General features: G+C 60.5%; 1 long non-coding RNA gene across 5 annotated transcripts; it reads left to right on the top strand.

Annotated features, from left to right (window-relative positions):
* The first annotated feature begins 2,273 nt into the window (after positions 1-2,273).
* Positions 2,274-18,350, top strand: LOC124502633 (uncharacterized). 5 transcript variants are annotated; one of them, XR_006959952.1, is made up of 4 exons: positions 2,274-3,121; positions 3,716-3,933; positions 5,733-7,227; positions 8,484-9,554. It is a non-coding gene; the product is annotated as an uncharacterized LOC124502633 (long non-coding RNA). The 5 variants fall into 5 exon arrangements; XR_006959954.1 differs by having other exon boundaries at positions 2,274-2,597; XR_006959953.1 differs by lacking the exon at positions 3,716-3,933.
* Positions 18,351-18,460: the final 110 nt, after the last annotated feature.

The raw sequence follows: 18,460 nt of genomic DNA on the forward strand, positions 1-18,460 counted from the left end.
GACGCTCACCACCTCCCCCCTGCCCTATGGTCACCTCTGCCCAGACCCTCTCCACCTCCCCCCTGCCCTATGGTCACCTCTGCCCAGACCCTCTCCACCTACCCCCTGCCCTGCGGTCACCTCTGCCCAGACACTCACCACCTCCCCCCCTGCCTTATGGTCATCTCTGCCCAGACCCTCTCCACCTCCCCCCTGCCCTGCAGTCACCTCTGTCCAGACCCTCTCCACCTCTCCCCTGCCCTGTGGTCACTTCTGTCCAGACCCTACCACCTCCCCCCTGCCCTATGGTCACCTCTGCCCAGATGCTCACCACCTCCTCCCCTGCCCTATGGTCATCTCTGCCCAGACCCTCTCCACCTCTCCCCTGCCCTGCGGTCGCTTCTGTCCAGACCCTCTCCACCTCCCCCCCCTGCCCTGCAGTCACCTCTGTCCAGACCCTCTCCACCTCCTTCCGCCCTGTGGGTCACCTCTGCCCAGGCCCTCTCCACCTCCCCCCTGCCCTGAGGTCACCTCTCTCCAACAACCTAACCGTATGCACTCATCGAGGCCACGCTCCCACCCCAGCTGCTCCAAGAGGCCCAGGCAGAGGTGGGGATGCCCGTGCTGATGCCCGTGCTGATGCCCATGCTGTCCCACGTTGGCCTCTGACCTCTAGGAATGGACCGATCCCATCAAACGGCAGTTAGCACGTCGTTCCTCTGCCCCCTTCTCAGAGCCCCTGGAATCTGTGGGTCTGGATGAACAAGTCAGAACCGCTTTCACACTGGAGGGTCAATGGAGGAGTCCCCATGCCGGCAAGAGGGTAGAGGGTGCCCAGAAAACGCCTCGTCCACCTCCAGGTTCGAGTTCCTGGAAACGCTGGGTGCGTGCCACATGCCCTGAAGAGCGGAGCCCTGAGGACGAGCCTCCCGGCTCCGTCAGCCAGGACGGCCGGGACCGGGGCTTTCGGCTCCCCTCAGTAGGTGAGGCGGTGATTCTCATGCCGTGAAATAACACGCTCGTTACCCTGAATGAACACCAAAACAGCATGCTGGGCGGGGAAAAAAAAAAGGTGAGAAAGGAATCACGCGGTGTGATCCCACTTATGCAAATTTGTGTATCACACAAACAACGCTGTATCATCGAGGGTCGCGCCACGGAGGACGAGCAGCGTGGGAGGGACTCACCGCTCCAGAAGGTGTTCCCACGCGGAGGCAGAGACCGGCCTCTGACGCCCGACTCCCTGCAGAGAAGTGGCAAACCCGCTCACAGGCGTGGCGGGCATGTGAGTTTCTTCCACATTATTTTCTCTAGTCTTCTGTATAACTGAAATATTTCATTAGCCTTTTTAAGTAAATATAAGATTAGGAGCGCCTGGTGGCTCAGTCGGTTGAGCATCTGACTTCAGCTCAGATCATGATCTCACGGTTCACGAGTTCAAATGCCCCCTCGGGCTCTGTGCTGACAGCTCAGAGCCTGGAGCCTGCTTCGGGTTCTGTGTCTCCCTCTCTCTCTGCCCCTCCCCTGCTCATGCTCTGTCTCTATCATTCTCAAAAATGAAAACTTTTAAACATTAAAAAAGTATATTGAAAAATAAAAGAAGGAAAAAAATGTAAGATTATTAGTGATAAATTCACACTATGGTGTAAATGACTGCCATCTTTTCCTTTCTACTAGAAGCATTTTGGTTGCAGGGAGAGAGAACACATGAAGCATCCAGAACCCCTGGAAGCATCGGGATCTGTGCTCACCTCCCTCCCCAGGGCTCACCCCTCCCTCCCCAGGGCTCACCCCTCCCTCCCCAGGGCTCACACCCCCTCCCCAGGGCTCACACCCCCTCCCCAGAGCTCACCCCTCCCTCCCCAGAGCTCACACCCCCTCCCCAGGGCTCATCCCCCCTCCTCAGGGCTCATCTCCCCTCCTCAGGGCTCACCCCCTCTCCCCAGGGCTCACCCTTCCCTCCCCAGGGCTCACACCCCTTCCCCAGGGCTCATCCCCCCTCCTCAGGGCTCATCTCCCCTCCTCAGGGCTCACCCCCCTCCCCAGGGCTCACCCCTCCCTCCCCAGGGCTCACATCCCCTCCCCAGGGCTCACACCCCCTCCCCAGGGTTCACTTCCCCCTCCCCAGGGCTCACCCCTCTCCCCAGGGCTCACTTCCCCCTCCCCAGGGCTCACCCCCCCTCCTCAGGGCTCAAATCCCCTCCTCAGGGCTCACCCCCCTCCTCAGGGCTCACCCTCCTCCCCAGGGCTCACCCCTCCCTCCCCAGGGCTCACTTCCCCCTCCCCAGGGCTCACCACCCCCAGGACTCACTGTAGTATTTCGCAGACATGCCAGACTCCCCTCAACCGAGCTGACGTCAGCGGGCACGTGGGCCCCCACCCCACCTCTGAGGGCACCCCGCTGCAGTGGGGAGACACGAGTGGCCTGGGGCTGCTACGTGGATGGCAGGGGTCCTCCGGGGTCCGAAGGGAGAAAGCCTTCACTGCGAACGGCCACTTACTAAAGACCCGCAGGCCCCCGGCTCTGTGCATGTGGAACCAGACCAGGTCCAGCCCCCTGGGAGCTTCGAGGCCGCAGACAAGGGGGCCACCCCGACGGGCTCCGCGCAGGCAGACCGGTGAGCGGAGCCGGGGTGAACTCTGAGAGGCAGCCTGCGTGGGAAGCAGCTGGCCCCGCAAAGAGCCTGAGGAACCGTCCTGGGGGCGGGAGGCCGGCAGGAGCAAACACGCGAAGGAGACCAGTGGGGCCACCTGAAGGACAGCAGCAAGCGGACAGAGAGGTGGCGGGCAGGATCGAGGGCGGCCTCGGGGGCTCGGACGTCAGGGCCACAGGGACAGGGCGCTGGCCGCGAAGTCTCGTTGGGTCCACGCGGAGGGGAGGGTTGGCGCGGCCGCTTGGGCGGCCTGTGGAGGTGGCCTGCAGGGACGGGACAGACGCAGGGAGGTGCCGCGTGTGCGGGAGAGGGGTGGCCCCGGCTGGGGCAGGGGGGAGGCGGAGGAGACAGGCAGGAGCTGTGTCTGGACGGGGCAGGCGGAGACGCGTGGGGGTCGGCCAAGAAGACCCCGGGTATCCGGCCTGAGCAGCTGGACAGGTGGGGCAGGTCGCAGGAGGAAGAGAGCCCCCGACACAGCCCAAAGCAAGGTCGGCTGAGGCACGGAGGCCGGGGGGGGGGGGGGCAAGAGGAGGCGGGTTTGTGTGCGTAGACACGCTCCCCGTGGACACGCTCACCTTACCTGCTGTGCACCGTGACTGCGACCAGGCTCGGGCTGCAGGAGGCCTGCCCGGGGTCCGAGCCCGCAGAGGGCACACGCGCCCTGCCCGGAGGGCAGCTCAGGCCCCGGAGGGGAGCGCTGTCCGGTGGAGAGGAGGGGACAGGGGGCCCGCCCTCGCCCCGGCGGGGCCCGTGCAAAGCTGGGCCAGAGACCGCCATGGCCCCCGGGGGGCTCCCAGGTCAGAGGTCAGGTCCTGCCCTTTGCCGGGTGCTCCCCCCGCAGAGTCGGGGCGCAGCCGGGGGGCCCCTAACTCCCAGGAGGCCCCGGACACACCCAAAGTCACACCTCGGCAAGGGACTCCTGTCGGAGGCCTCCCTGATGAGCTCGGCCAATTTCCCCTGGTCTCCGGGCGCGTGAGCAGGGGTGTGTGACTGGTGCCGGGAGCGGCACAGAGGGTTGAGGACACAGGGTCACGGTGAGCTCACGGCGCGGCCAGGACGCCTTCTCCGTCCCTCATTCACAGGCTCTGGTTCCTCCATTAACCTGCCGGGAAGCGAGCCCCTCCCAGACCCCGGCCGCACAGAATCCTGACAGCCGAAGGGGCCCGGGGTCCGGCGCGGGAGGTCCCCAGGTGGGGCAGCTGCGCAGAACGCAGAACGGGAGCCTCTCTAGCAAACAGCCCCACCAGCAATGAGTCACCTTCCTGTGTATCCTGAGGAAGCAGGACAGACTGGGGGGCAGGTGTGCGGCATGGGATGGGGACGGAGCAGGGACGGGGCTGGGGGTGGAGGGGGGACCAGAGAGCCTGAGGGTTACCAGTGTGGGGGGGAGAGGACCAGAGGGTGGTGGCGGGGGGACCGGAGCGGCGGACCAGAGAGGTGGAGGGGACACCAGAAGGGGTGGAGAGGGGAACCCGGGCCGGGGTGGTGGGGGGACCGAGGTAGGCTGATTGCAGCCTCCGGGGCCCCCGTGACCCCACCAGGAATTCCTGGATCGCTCCTGACTCCCGGGCTCGCTCCTCAGCCACGGTCCCCGGACAGAGCTTCTCGGGGGGCCACTGTGTGGGCGTGTCCACAGCACCTGGGAGGCACGGGGACCCCCCATGCTCGTAGCTGTGTTCACTGCACACATTCTGTGTCCCAGGCCTTGTGCCGGGGGTGCAGAGGGGGCTTCACAGCACGGCCTCGCCCGGGAGGCCGCAGTCTGAGGAGTGACGCCCTCCCCTGATGTGGGCCCCAAGGGTGGGCTTCCTGGGGTGAATGACGATGAGAAGGATCCCGTCCGGTCAGCTCCCCCTCTGGGGACGGGTGTGGGGCAGAGAGGCCGCGAGTGCCCCCAGCCCTGCATCACCCCTCCTCAAGCCCCCCACTCCAGGCTCTGCAGAGATGGGGTCCTCACCCTCCCAGCCTCACACCCTCCGCAGAAGGAGTTTCCCTGACACCGTGATTCACCAGGCCGACCCACCCCCTGCGCCCCCCAACCTGGGTCAAGCCCTGTCGCTGGCTGGGGGGTGTCCCCTGGGTCTGCAGCACCCTACTCGCCCTGGGGGCCTAGCACAGAACACCCCCAATGTGGGTGTGAAAAGCCCACGGGGCCCGTGAGACTCAAAAGAGGCAGGAAGAGCGGGGGGCGCCCCCACACCCCCACCTGCACCCCCGGGCCAGAGTCCAAGACCCCCCAGGTTTGCTGCCCTGTCCTTCCCCAGTCAATAATCAGCATCATTTCAAAGTCCAAGGCCACGTTTCAATTCTGCCCAAGTTACATTTAGCCTTTTCCTGCTGAACATCTTACACTCCCCACCCCGAACTTGGGATTCGCGGAATCACTTGGTGGGAGGTTTGGGCAAAGCAGCCGAGCAGGGCCGGCGAAGAGCACTCCTGCCACCTGCTGGCCGTGCAGAAGGCGCTGCCGGGCCAGGGGCGCAGCAGACCCTGCAGACCCGGGGGAGGTGGGGGCGTCCCCAGGGCGGGGGCGGGGGGGGGGGGGCGGCAGGCTCCAAGAACCCACACCCAGCTTCTCAGACGCCGCAGTAAGCGCCCACTGCTCGCGACACTCCCCGGGGGCCTGGGGGACTCCAGCCGGCCGCGCACCCCACCCTGGGCCTCTTCCCACGACGCCTGAGCCTGGGGGGCACTGAGCCAATCGGGGGAGAGCAGGCCGTCGGGACAGGGTGTGCGAGACAAAGCCCCGGGGAGCCTGGGGGGCGTCGGGCAAAGGGGCCAGAAGGAGAGGGTCTTGGAGCCGCGGCACCTCTGCCCCCGAAGCCGGCCCTGAATGCCTACGGGGGGGGGGGCAGTCTGTGGGCCCCCGAGAGGCCGGGCCGACCCCTGAGGGCCCAACGCGTGAGGAGGGGATCACGTGATCCCCGCTCGGAGCCACCACGTGAGCGACGCAGGGGGGCCCCCAGCAGTGGGGGGTCTGCCCAGAGCCCAGCCCAGGCACCCGCTCCGGGCCGGAGAGCTGCCCCCCAGCCCCGGAAAACCCAGTCCCTCCCCACAGAACTCACCCTGACTCTCTTCTCTTCTCTGGTTCGTGTTTAGATCAGCTGCTTCACATAAATTCAAGATTCTGAACATCTTCGATATATTTTCGTACTTTTAAGCAAAACGTATTTTTATTAACAAAAATCAGTGCATGTCCACATAGCAATTAAGGAGCTTCTTTAAATAGACTTTAAACAGACCTGAGCAACTTCGCAACCTTTCCCACAAAGCACACATCTGACGATAAGCAGCCCAACCGCGTTTGTGACGGTGACATTTTCAGGGCTCAGGGAGGCCTGCGCAGGGAGGCCCTGTCCTGTCCACACAGCACCCAGTGGGCACATAACACGTCCGCAGGTGCAGAAAACGACGCAACACCGGTGACCTTGGAGAGCCTGTCCTCGCGGAGTCCGGGGCTGCCCTGGTGCCCTGGCTGCAGCTGGGGCCACGGGGCCTGCCTGGGGGAGGACATCTGGGAGTGCACAGCTGTCTCGGGGTGGTGGCTTCTGAAGGCCACAAAGACCACGCACAGAGCAGGGTCCCGTTGTCCCCGAGGGAGGGAGCCCCTGATGCTTCCCAGCGGGCTGCAAACTTCCCAGAGAGCCAGAGGCTCCTCTCCGTTTTGGAGGGCACCGCCCCCCACAGCCCCCGATGTCCCTCGCAGCGCCCTGAGGGATCCGAGGAGGCCCCCGCCCCCACAAGCCCCTGCTGACCAGCGAGCACACACTCAGTGCCTCCTGCCTCCCTGCAGCCCCCGCACTCCAACAGGATGACTTGGAAAGTAATAGGGTATTTGAAGGTGGCGACTTCGTTCCCACAGACGAGGAGAAGTGGAACATCCTTATTCACCTGTGATCACTGCGCGGGGAGAGACTGAAATAACTATTTGTCTGCAAAGCTGGAAGTGGACCACTAATTAGGATTTGAGGTATAATCGAGGCAGACACACTGCTTTTAGAATCTCTTCAAAGTGTTTTCTCGGAGACAGCAGCGGGCGGGCTGCAGGGTGGGTGTCCCCGTAGTCCCAGGGCCGCCTGCTAAGTCTGCACCTGCTGAGTGTTGAGGCCTGACAGGTGTGAACTTGCAGAGGGGCAAATTTCACCACATCCTCGGAGATCAAGACAAGCAAGTTAAGTGAATATCTGGGAGGAGCCGAGAGCTGGGGTCTTATTAGACTTTCTAAACCGTGAACGTTGCACATTTTGGCATTTGGCCTGACCCGACAGGCAGCATTTGTTTCCGAAGGGTGACGTTGATGTCAGATGGTGATCGGGGCTGCAGGAGGAAAGGGTCCAAAATGCCGATGCCCCCGGGAGCCAAGCCGGATGTGGCCCCATCTCACACTCCAGGCTGCGTGTGCCCCACGTGTGCTGGGGACAAGCAGACAGACCCTGAGGCCGACTTGGCAGGACTCCCAGAGGAACAGACAGGATTCAAACACCCTCAGCTTGCTCCAAAGCTCACCTGGGTGCGTTTCCCACTGAGAACAAGAATCAAGGCCAAAGCCTCAGATGAAACTACAGCCTCTGAGCCTGAAAGGGCTCCTGCTGGGGTGAGGAGGGGTGGGGAGGGGTGGGGAGAGGTGAGGAGGGGTGGGGAGGGGGTGAACATGGGGTGGTGGTGGGTGGGGAGGGGTGGGGAGGGGTAGGAAGGGATGGGGAGGGGTTGAATATGGGATGGGGGTGGATGGGGAGGGGTGGGGAGGGGGTGAATATGGGATGGGGGTGGGTGGGGAGGCATGGGGAGGGGTTGGAAGGGGTTGGGGAGGGGTAGGAAGGGATGGGGAGGGGGTGAATATGGGATGGGGTGGATGGTGAGGGGTGGGGAGGGGTGAGGAGGGGTGGGAAGGGGTGGGGAGGGGTGGGGAGGAGTGGGGAGGGGTGGGGAGGAGTGGGGAGGGGTGAAGAGGGGTGGGGAGGGGTGAGGAGGGGTGGGGAGGGGCCTCCACCTGAGCCCAGGAGGCACTAGCACTGAACTGTGCGGGTGGGCACGGGGGCGGCTGGGCCTGGAACGAGGTTCGAACCGCCAACTGTCTGGACCCCGGGGGGCCGACGGCTGGATACTCACGAGACGAGCAGGATGGACAGCGATGTAACGGGACACAACTGAGAGCCGGTAGCCAGCAAGCCTGGTGTCCCCAACGGGAGGAGACCAAGTTCGGTGCTGTGGGACCTTCCAGTGTCGGGGTGCGGGTCAGGGAACGGACCGTCTCGGGGTCCCTGGCTCCCCCAAGAAAGGTCGTCTTTCTGGTTGTCCGGGCTCTGTGTATTGGCGTCCATGCCTCAGGAGGGCAGCCACGGGCCAGTGTCGCCCACAGCCGGACACCGAGACCCAGGTGGGAGCCGCGGCAGCCGCAAAATGAGCAGACGGCCTCGTGGCCACGTTGTGCGTCCTAGTGACGAATTCTTTAGGTCTCATATGTCTGCAAAGTCTTTATTTCGCCTGCAATTTTGAGAAATATTTTGACAGGATAGAGTCCTAGGTTGGCAGCATCTGTCTTGCCGCATTTTAATAATGTGGCGCCACTGTCCTCTGGCTTGCGTGGTTTCTGAAGACAAATCGCCTGTCGTTTTTACCTGCGTCCCTCTGCCCGCCTCTGGGATTTTCTCTTTAGCATTTGTTTTAAGCGGTGCACCTTGACATGTGCTTTTCTTCATGTGCTTGGAGTTTATTGAGATTTTTAAATGTGTGGTTTTGTAGTTTTCATCAAATTGGGGAAACTCTCCACCATTATTTCTCTAAAAAATTGAAAATACCAAGTGCTGGCAAGGAAGCGAAGCTGCTAGAAGTCTCTCCCATCCTTGGCAGGAACGTAAAATGAGGCGGCCAGTTTGGAAAACAGGTTGGCGGTTTTTCATGAAGTCGAACATACGCTTGCCGTATCAGCCGCCAGGTCCTGGGTGTTGACCCAAGAGAAATGAACACACACGCCCTCCACGTGATCCGTACGTGCACGTGGCAAGTGCCGGAAACAACCCAAAGCTACTGAGAAAATAACCCCAGGTGTCCATACGGTGGAATCCGGCAGAATGAACTTCCGAGGCAAACAGGAAAGTGGACGCGTCTCCGAGGCGTCGTGCTGAGAGAGAGAAGAAGCCAGACTCAAAAGGCAACGTGCTGTATACATCGCTTTTACGCTGCGTTCTGACACCGGTCAGTAAACGTCTACACCTTGCCCCTCACCCAGATCTGGCTCCTCCTTCCAAAAACTCTTTGCCTGGACTGCCCTGCAGAACTGACCTCATTCCTCTGGGGTGGCGTCACCCCTCCCTCAGCACCCACTTGCTGCACAGAGTCCCCCGCCAGGCTCAGGGACGGCGAGCCCACCATCAAAGAGCTCACAGCCTAGAGCAGCAGCGGACATACAGATGACAAGTCGCTGTGGACCCCAGACGAGAGGCCCCTCACTCGAGGGAGAGGGAGAGGGTGTCCAGAGCCTTCCTGGAGGTGGTGACTCTGCCCTGAGCCTTCAAACACGAGTGGGAAAGCGTCCAGTCTCTCAGCATCAGGGATGACGCTCCCTGTGGGTTTTTTGTCCGAGTTGGGGAGGATCGCTCCTATTCCTGTTTTGCTGAGAGCTGTTGTCATAAGCGGGTGTTGGATTCTGTCAAATATTTTTTCTGCATCTACAAGTATGATCGTGTGGTCTTTCTTCTCTAGCCTGACGATGTGATGCCGTACATTTATTGATTATCGAATGTTGATCTAGCCTCGCATGCCTATGAGTTGGGTTTGATTTGCTCATATTTTGTTAATCATTTTGCATCTATGTTGGTAAGAAATATCGGTCTGAGTTTTCTTTTCTCGTAATGACTTTGTCTTGGTAGTAGGGTAATGTGACCTCATAGAACGTGTTATAAAGTGTTGTCTCTGCTTCTATTTTCTGGAACAGATTGTAGAAAACTGATAAAGTTTCTTCCTTAAATGTTTGCTAGAATCCACCAGTGAAGTCATCTGGAGCTGGTGCTCTCTGTTTTGGAAACTTATAGGTTATTGATTTAATTTCTTTAGTAGATATAAGCCTATTCAGATCGTCTATCTCTCCTGTGTGCTTTTTCGTAGATCCCATCCTTCAAGGGATTAGTTTATTTCATCAAAGCTCTCGAACTTGTGGCAGAGAGTTCTTCATTAACATTTCTTTATTATCCTTTTAATGTCTATGGGATCTGTAGTGACGAACCATCTTTCTGATATTAGTAACTCGTGTATTCTCTCTCTCTTTTTCTTAGTTGGCCTGCCTAAAGGCTTATCAATTCTTTTTTTTATTTTTTTTTTTTAAATTTTTTTTTCTACGTTTATTTATTTTTGGGACAGAGAGAGACAGAGCATGAACGGGGGAGGGGCAGAGAGAGAGGGAGACACAGAATCGGAAACAGGCTCCAGGCTCCGAGCCATCAGCCCAGAGCCTGACGCGGGGCTCGAACTCACAGACCGCGAGATCGTGACCTGGCTGAAGTCGGACGCTTAACCGACTGCGCCACCCAGGCGCCCCTAAAGGCTTATCAATTCTATTAATCTTTTCCGAGAACCAACTTTGAGTTTCACTAATCTTCTATTTTTCTATTTCTAATTTAATTAACTTCTCTGTTTCTTTTTTTTTTTAAGATTTTATTTTTAAGTAGTCTCTACACCCAACACAGGGCTCAAACTCACAACCCTGAGATCAAGAGTCACATGCTCCACCGACTGAGCCGGCCAGGAGCCCCTCTGCTCTGTTTTTTATTGTTTGTTTTCTTCGACTTACTTTGGATTTAATTTGCTCTCCTTTTTCTAGGTTCCTGAGGTGAAAGCTTAATTATTGATTTTAGATCTTCTTTCTTATCTAACATGTGCTTTCTTCTAGAAAAGCCCCTCTAAATCCTGCTTTTGCTGTATCCTGCCAATTCTGGTTACTTGTATTTCCATTGTCATTTAAATTGTTAAATTTCTCTTGAGACTTTTCCTTGACCTATGTGTTGTTTATTCCCCAACTATTTGGGGACTTTCCAGCTATCTTTCTCTTACTGATTTCTAGTTTAATTTCATTGTGGTCTAAGAACAAGCTTTGTGTGATTTCTAGGCTTTTGTTAAGGTGTTAAGAATGTTGGTCAATCTTGGTGAATGTTCCATGTGACCTTGAGACATATGTGTATTCTGTTGTTGTTGGATGAAGTTGTCTACAGATGTCAACTATATCCAGTTGACTGATGGTGTTGTTGAGTTCCACCATACCCTTACAACTTTCTGCTCGCTGGTTCCGTCCACTTCTGGTAGAGGCTGTGGCCATCTCCAACTCTAACAGCAGACTGGTCCATTTCTCCTCGCAGTGTTGTCAGGGTTTGCTTTATATATTTTGACCCTCTGTTGTTAGGTGCATACATGTCTACATTTGCTGACAGGTAGGGCAGTCAAGGAGGGGAAGGCATTATAGGGAGAGACACCAGGCCCAGAAAGTGAGGCAGGGCAGGGAGAAGGAGCTGGGCAGGGAGCGAGGTGAGGTTCAGGCCAGTTTGGCAAACCTAGCAAGGGGTGCCATGGCCTTTCCATCCCCCGGAGGCATATGGAGCTGTGCAGGGGGCTCAAACCACTGGGTGGTAAGCCCCGCCTGAAGGAGCCTGGCAGACAAGCACCAGATCCTCACATCCTGGTGTCTATGCCTTTGTGTGGCTCCCTCCCCTTGAGTGTGGGTGGGACCCGTGACTTGCTTCTAACCAAGAAAATATGGTAAGAGTGATGGGGGTACACGGATTTGTGCACGTGGTCACATTATGTTGGACTGCAACCCCATCTTCCTGGGTTGCTCTCTCCTCGGCTGAGGGAGGCAGCCTCACTGGGAGCACCACATGCTGGGACCACGGAGCAGTCTCTGGCCAACAGCTGGCAAGAAACCAGAGCCACCGTCCTATAACAGAGAGGAACTGAATGGGGCCAGCATCTTGAGTGAGCACGGAGCCCGTCCTCCCCAGCCAAGCTCCCAACAAGATGGCAGCCGCGCGAGTCCTGTGCGGGGGACCCAGCCTGTGTGCCCGGCCGCCCACCCGCAGACACCCCGAGACGGTAAGCGAGCGTTGCCCGAGCTGCTGCCTCTGTGGCTGTTTGGTTTCACAGCAAAGGACAGTGAGCACCACCACTCATGCAGCTGGTGTCTAGGTCCAGGGCCCCAATGGCCTTTGAGAAACCTCAGTGGAGTCGAGGACAGCCTGGCCAATGCCACGGGGCACCTCGACGCTACTCGACACTCACAGCACCAAGAGCCATCGCGGACTGCGGCTGGGCTGGCTTCTGAGACCTTACGGGAAGGAAGTGGGAGAGATAACGGGTCCGGGCCATCCCCGTGAGTGGAATGACGCACGTGGGGTCAGCAGGGTTGGTGGGGGTCCCACGAGGCCGCGGCGCCTGGCCCCCCATCCCCAGCCACCCGCGGCCCCACCTCCCAGCTCCCAGAACCACGTCCTGGGACAGTCGCTGTAAGCATGACAGCAAACGCCACCCCCGACATGACTTAACGAAGGCATAGCGACCACGAGATGGAGAGGTGCGCCGTGTGGGGGTGCCGGGCTCCGGCGGCCAAGGCGTCAGCGTCGCTCCACGTTCGCAACACGAAGGCGTCACGATGCACATCGTTTGGGGAATTACGATCGTTTTCAAACGCCTTCAAGCGTATCCTCCACCCACGTCTCTGCGTTGGCTCTGGCCCCACTGCTGACCAGCTCCAGTTAAACCTGCCTTTCCTCATCAGAAGAAAAGGTCGTGCGTTTTGTTTTCAGTTGATTGTGGGAATCTATCAGGAGGACTTCCGGTGCGCCCCGATTTCTCACACCGCCTGCAGTCGAGAAGGGGGGCCCCGCGGGGCCTGCCCTTGCACCAGCCGGGCACACACCTGTCTCCAGGCTGGGGGAGCCATGTGCGTGCGCAGGAGACTGGGGGAGGGCCCATCACCGCCTCTAACCCCGCCCCCTGCTCCGCCTCCCGGCCCGCCCCCTCTCCAAGTCAACCCGAGGACCCCCTACCCCGCCGCCAGCCAGCAGCACGCGGCCCCCAGGCGGCAGGGCGGCTCGCAGAACCTCGCCGTCCTCCGCGACTCCCACCCTTCCACACACCCGTCACACACCCGCGGCCCGGCAGCCCCCAGGCGCCCCCGAGCCCCTGCCCTCCGGAGCCATCTCTTCGTGGCCACGAGGCCCCCACGGAGCTCAGATGGTGTCACCCTGCTCAGGCCCCGGCAGGTGACTTCCCGGCCTCACCCCACCAGCCCCTCTCCCTCTCCGCCTGCCCCACGGCCCCCTCGCTGAGTGCTCCGAACACAGTCCCGCCTGGGGTCTCTGCACCTGCCTGCCTTCGCCCCAAGACTGGCCACGTGACCTGCAGGTGCAAGATGAAAAGGCCCCTGGCTCAAAAGTTATCAAGAATCTCAAGATGCCTACCCTCACAGCCCCACCTGGCTGGTTCCTCCCGCCCTCCTGTGGTTCCTCCACTGCGTGGTCCGAGCCCCTCTGCCTCGGGACCCCGTGGGGGCAGGACGGTGTCCACTGCTGTGGCCGGCCTGGTGCCCCACCCGCCTATCTGGGGGCCTGACGGCCTTCTCCGAGGGGCTCCTGCCACCCAGCCTCCCTCTGTCCTCCTCAGGCCGGTCCACTTGCCTCAGGCCGTCCGCCCGAGAGCAGCCCCGGCCTGCGCGTGCTGTAAGACGCCTCCTCCAGGCAGCCTGCCCTGCACGCCGGCAACTCCTTCGTTGCTCAGCTCTTCTCTGGGAGGGGGACAGAGGACGCTCACCCTTTGTCCCCATCTGCTGTCCTGACGCAGAGCCTGGCACACAGTAGGTCACAGGAAACACCTGTGGACCCGCATGGATGCGTGAAAGGAGTGAGCAAGGGAGTCTCGGGATACAGGAGACTTGAGAAGGAGCCAGAGGTGGAGGTCAAAGGGAGAAGACAGAGGCAGAGCCACCCGGGCGGGAGCCCACCCAGGATGTGGGCCTTACACAAAGCCCGGGACAGACAGGCATGGAGGGTGGGCAGGGTCGGGAGGGAGCTGGGACCGGTGGCCAGCAGGGACAGTGTCGCTCAGGCCCCCCAGGAGAAGGAGAGGCAAAGCCTGGGACCTGGCCGGCAGGTCTGGGGAACAGTGACTGGTGTCCCTGGTGCCCCCAAGCCAGACATGGGCTCCCTCCCGGGTGACCAGTGTCCCTCCCCGCCCCAAGCCCTCGTCCCGCCCGTCCACACGGCTCGGCTGCGGCCAGTCCCGGCCCGTCTTCCCCTGCCGGCCCCTCCCGACCGTGAGCTCACTTGTCGCACACACAACGGGAGGTCCCCGACAGGGGAGGCCAGCTCAGGACGAGGGCACGCTGACCGACCCTCGGGGGGCACGACCTACGGGCGTTGGCCACCGAGAGGTCAAGACGTGGGGGGACGTGGCAGCGGAAGACCGGCCAAAGCGATAGGACAAGAAAAAAGTAAAAGAAGTACAGATTTGGAAGAAAAGACGGACCCGTCATTACACACAGGAAGTGGCAGGTTTACACGGAAAACCAACGGGACCAATTAACTGTCAGAACAAAGAGCTTGGGGGCTTCTAAACCCAACACCGACCTGAGAAACGAACCCGTGCTTCTCTACGTCTGGAAAATGTCACTGGGAGGATGTGGGGAGCGACCCACACGGGCCCGAGGACTCTCGGGGGCCGCGCTGAGCTCGGCTTAGAAGGCAGGGGTCAGCACGCCCGCGGCCGTGGGAGCCCTCGGGCTCGGGCTCGGGCTCGGGCTCGGTCCCCGCGGGGCGGGGCCTGGAGGCTCGCTTCCTACAAAGAGAATACGGCCAAGTGACGTGACGTCACTCCCACAGTGAGCTCACTGGACACCGAGGTCCCCCCACACCCCTGAGCATGTAACCTCACCCCGCCGGCCCCCCGTTTCTCATTTGGAACACCGGGGTGATAACACCAGGGCCGCAACGGTTAAGGCCTTAGAGGAAATGAAAGGACCCGTGTGGCGGGCTCCCGCCCTGGCCACCGCCCCCAGCCCCTCCCCCACAGCTCAGGCCGGCCTCGTCCGAAAGCAGGCGGAGGCGGGCAGCCTCTGGCACCGGGCTCGGGCAGCGAGGGGCTGAGTCCCCATCGCCGGCGCCCGCCACCTTTCTGGCTCGTACCCCAGCCCTCTGAGCCCCAGGACCCCCAGACGGCCCAGCCCGCTGCCAGGGCCCGCACGAGCCTCTTCCAGGCGCCCTGCCCAGCGGTCTCGCCGGGCGGGCAGGCCGTGGCGGGGCTGGTCAGCAGTCTGTCGATGGCCTCCTGCCCGCTTCCCAAGCCCGGCTCCCCTCTGCGGCTCCTAACCTGCACCGCCCCGATGCCCCGGAGCAGGGGGGGTGGGCAGTGGGGCCAGGCGGGAGGGGGTGTCCGGGGCAAAGACGCTGAAGGGACCACCCTTGGAGGCAGCGGGAAGCCTGTGGGCGGCCGGGGGCCCCTGGCTTGTGTCTGAGCGGGGCACGGGGTGTGCGGCTGTGTGGGGGCAGGGGCCAGGGGTGGGACCGCGACGGGGGGCAGTAGATGTACCCAAAGGGCCGAGTGGGAGCATCTTCAGAAGCAGAGTCCTTAGGTCCTGGGGACGGTACAGCCCAGAGGGCTGAGGGGGCCCCAGGAGACCAAGGTTGAGCATTTTCTTGGATGTTTGGGGCCATGTTAAATACTTTTCTGTGGAATGAGTCCATAGTTGCCCTTTTTTTTTCTATCCTTTGAACATGATTTGTAAACTTCTATACATTAAGGAAAGCCCTTTTCCAGTGGTTTGAATTGCAAACACTCTTTCTAATTGTCTTTTGACATTGTAAAAGATTTTTGGAGGGCCACGCATGCACAAATTTTTTGATTTTACCTTGCTAAATATATTACTATTTTCTTTTATAGTTTCTGGAGGCGCGGTCGTATTTTAGAAGATTGTACCCCCTCCACGGTTATAGACACTTCATGATTTTCTTCTGGAATTTTAATGATTTCATTTTGACCCATTTGAAGTTTACCTGCTGTAAAGAAAAATAATTGCGGCCTTAAAGGGGTATACATGTACGTTTCTATCACAAAAAGAAAAAAAAAGTCTCAGGACCGGTAGGAAAGCTCTGCGTGCCTCCCGAAGACCCAGGCTCTGCCATTCTCCATGGCCCAAAACAGCGGCTCCAGCGCCATCCACCACATCCACATTCCAGCCAGTAGAAAAGAGAAACCAGTAGGGAGGAGTACTCTTCCTCCTGCAGAGGGCATTTCTCTGAGGTGACGGTGACACTTCCTCGGCCTCACCTGCTACAGGGCAGCCTAGGGGGATCTAGGCATTATTCCAAAAGACTTCACTAGAGAATGAGGGGGGCGGGGCGGGGAGGATCAGTTGGGATCTGGGCCACAAGCATTGCTGTGGTGTTGTGGGAAGGAGAGCCTGCTCCCACCGAGGGGGAGACCCCAGAAAGGACGGACCGGGGGGTGGGGGGTTCCCAGAGAGGGCACGACCAGGGGGAGAGGAGACACAGGGATCCCCGTCTGCCATGGGGAGCTGGGGAAGGGGCCTGACCAGGGCAGAGGGGACGCGGGAGCCCTAAGCCACACGGTGAGCATCGCCCACACCACCGCGACACGAGGGGCTGGGCCGTGGTTCTGCTGCTTCGCGCTCGGAGCAGAGCCTCACCACCCGGCGAGGAGAAGCTGAGTGGGTCCAGGCGTGACTCCAGATGCCCCCGTGTCCAGCCAGCGTCCGCTGAGACCGCAGGACCCTGCACCGGGTTAACAGGAGAGCAGGCCAGCAGGGCTCCCAGGGGAGGTTGGTGCCTGCATTTACCCACCCCGGGCTGCCCAGGCCCCTGCCTTCCAGGGCTCCCAATGCGTCTGCTGGGCCCTTGCACACCAACACACCAAGTCGCCCCGGGGGACTCTCCTGCCCGCTCACCCAGAGGTCCTCCAGTTCTGGCCAGGCCCCCAGCAGCAGCTCCCAGCAACCCACCCCCAACCGCCCCTGCCCAGGCGGGGCCTGTCTCCACCGGCCAAGGGTGCAGGGCGGACCCGGGACCCTGGGGCCAGGGAGAGGGCCCGACAGGGGCTTGGATGCCTGGACACCAACCCCCTTGACCCTGAGTCAAAGGAGACCCCGACACGGGTGTCCTTGCCTTACTCACCCTGCAAGAGATAGAAATCCAAGAAATGCCTCAAATCAGCTTGAAAAGTGGGTCAGAGATAAAACACACACACACACACACACACACACACACACACCCTCGTGGAAAAGAGCAAGAACCCGTGGAAAGTGCCACTGCCCCCCACCCCCGGGGACGCCTGCAGAGGGACCAAGGAGCCTGACACCCGCACACGGGTGAGCACGGTCTCACTGCACCTGCTTCTGCGTTTCTATCATTTCACCTTGGGATTCATGTTTGAAATAGTAACAAGGTAACGAGCAGCTGAAGAGCGGACACCACGATCCCATTTTTATAAACTCCAGGAGGGGGAGAAGGAACAGACACATCGAACGTGTGTTGTAAAACAGCTCAAGAAAGGAAAAGAGGAAAAAAAAAAGAAGCCACAAGAGCCCAGGGCCCCTTGGTGCTTCACCCAAGCAGGCAGTGGGGTCCCAGAGGTCCCAAACGGTGCCCTCTGCCCTGGGCAGCTGGTCACCGCCAGCCCTACCCAGCCCCAGGTTTGGGCCAAGGCACAGCCACACCCCGCTAAGGGCCCTCCAGGAGGCTTCCAAGGAGACGCCCCAAAAGGTCAAAAGAGCCCAGGCAGGAGAGTGCTGCCTGCTGGGGGTCCCAGGTGTGGAGGGACCAACCACCCGAGTGACCTGGGACTGAGGAGGCTCCCAGGATGTGGTGCTGATGCCCAAGTCCTGGGCAAGCAGGGCAGATGGTCCCTTTTCCGGTGGGTGCAGAGCGGGCCGCTCCCAGGAGGTGGCCCGGCGGAGCCCCAAGGAGATGGCAGGTGCCAGCTCCAGCAGGGGGCAGGCAGGAGGAGCCTCCTCACCTCCCTCAGCCCCGTCCCTGACCCCTGCCCTGAGCGTGGCCCAGGGAAGGGCCCCGGGGGCCAGGCTGGTTTCTAATGAAACCTTCAGAGCAGCACCCGGGGTGGGGGTGGGGGTGTCTGGGGCACGGCCTCACGGGGGAACCATCTGCCCTCCTCCCTGACACCCCTGCAGCCTGCCCCAGGTGACCGGCCAGGCCCCAGGAGGCAAGAGTCCCTCCAGGTGATGCCACTAACAAAAAGCTCCCTCTGCTCAGACTCAGGGACCTTCAGCATGACTGGGACCAGGAACAGGACCGGAACCAGGACTGGAATCAGGACCAGAACCGGAACCGGGACCAGAACCAAGATCGGGACTGGAACAAGGACCAGAACTGGGACCAGAACCAGGACCAGGACCGGAACCGGGACCAGCGGGCTGGCGGGGGGGGAGGGGGAGGTAGTACAGAGCAGTCACTCCAGGCCACCAGCCACCATCACCAGCAACCTCGCAGAGCCGCTGCTCCGGGCTCAGGTGGGAGTTCTGGGGGCAAACCCCAGCTCCTAACTCGACGGCAGACCCGGCCCTTCCCTGACCGCAGCCTGGGCCTTGTCCACAGCGACACCACCCCCACCCCCCCCCCCCCCGCCACAGGCTCTCCACAAGGGCCGGTGGTCCTGGGGGAGCCGCTGCTGGTAGAAAGCGTCTGTCAGACACAGGACAAGACGATCAAAGGAAGACATTTTATTTTTTCAAGTTTCTATGGAGATGTTACAAACAATGGAGACTGAAGGGGGGCGGGGCGGGGGGAAGACATTTAAAAATTTTAAACTACCAGTTT

The sequence above is a fragment of the Lynx rufus genome, unplaced genomic scaffold (genome assembly GCF_022079265.1).
Source record: "Lynx rufus isolate CCGP_SWC_20201006 ecotype Redwood Valley unplaced genomic scaffold, mLynRuf1.p SCAF_7, whole genome shotgun sequence".
Lineage (NCBI taxonomy): Eukaryota > Metazoa > Chordata > Mammalia > Carnivora > Felidae > Lynx > Lynx rufus.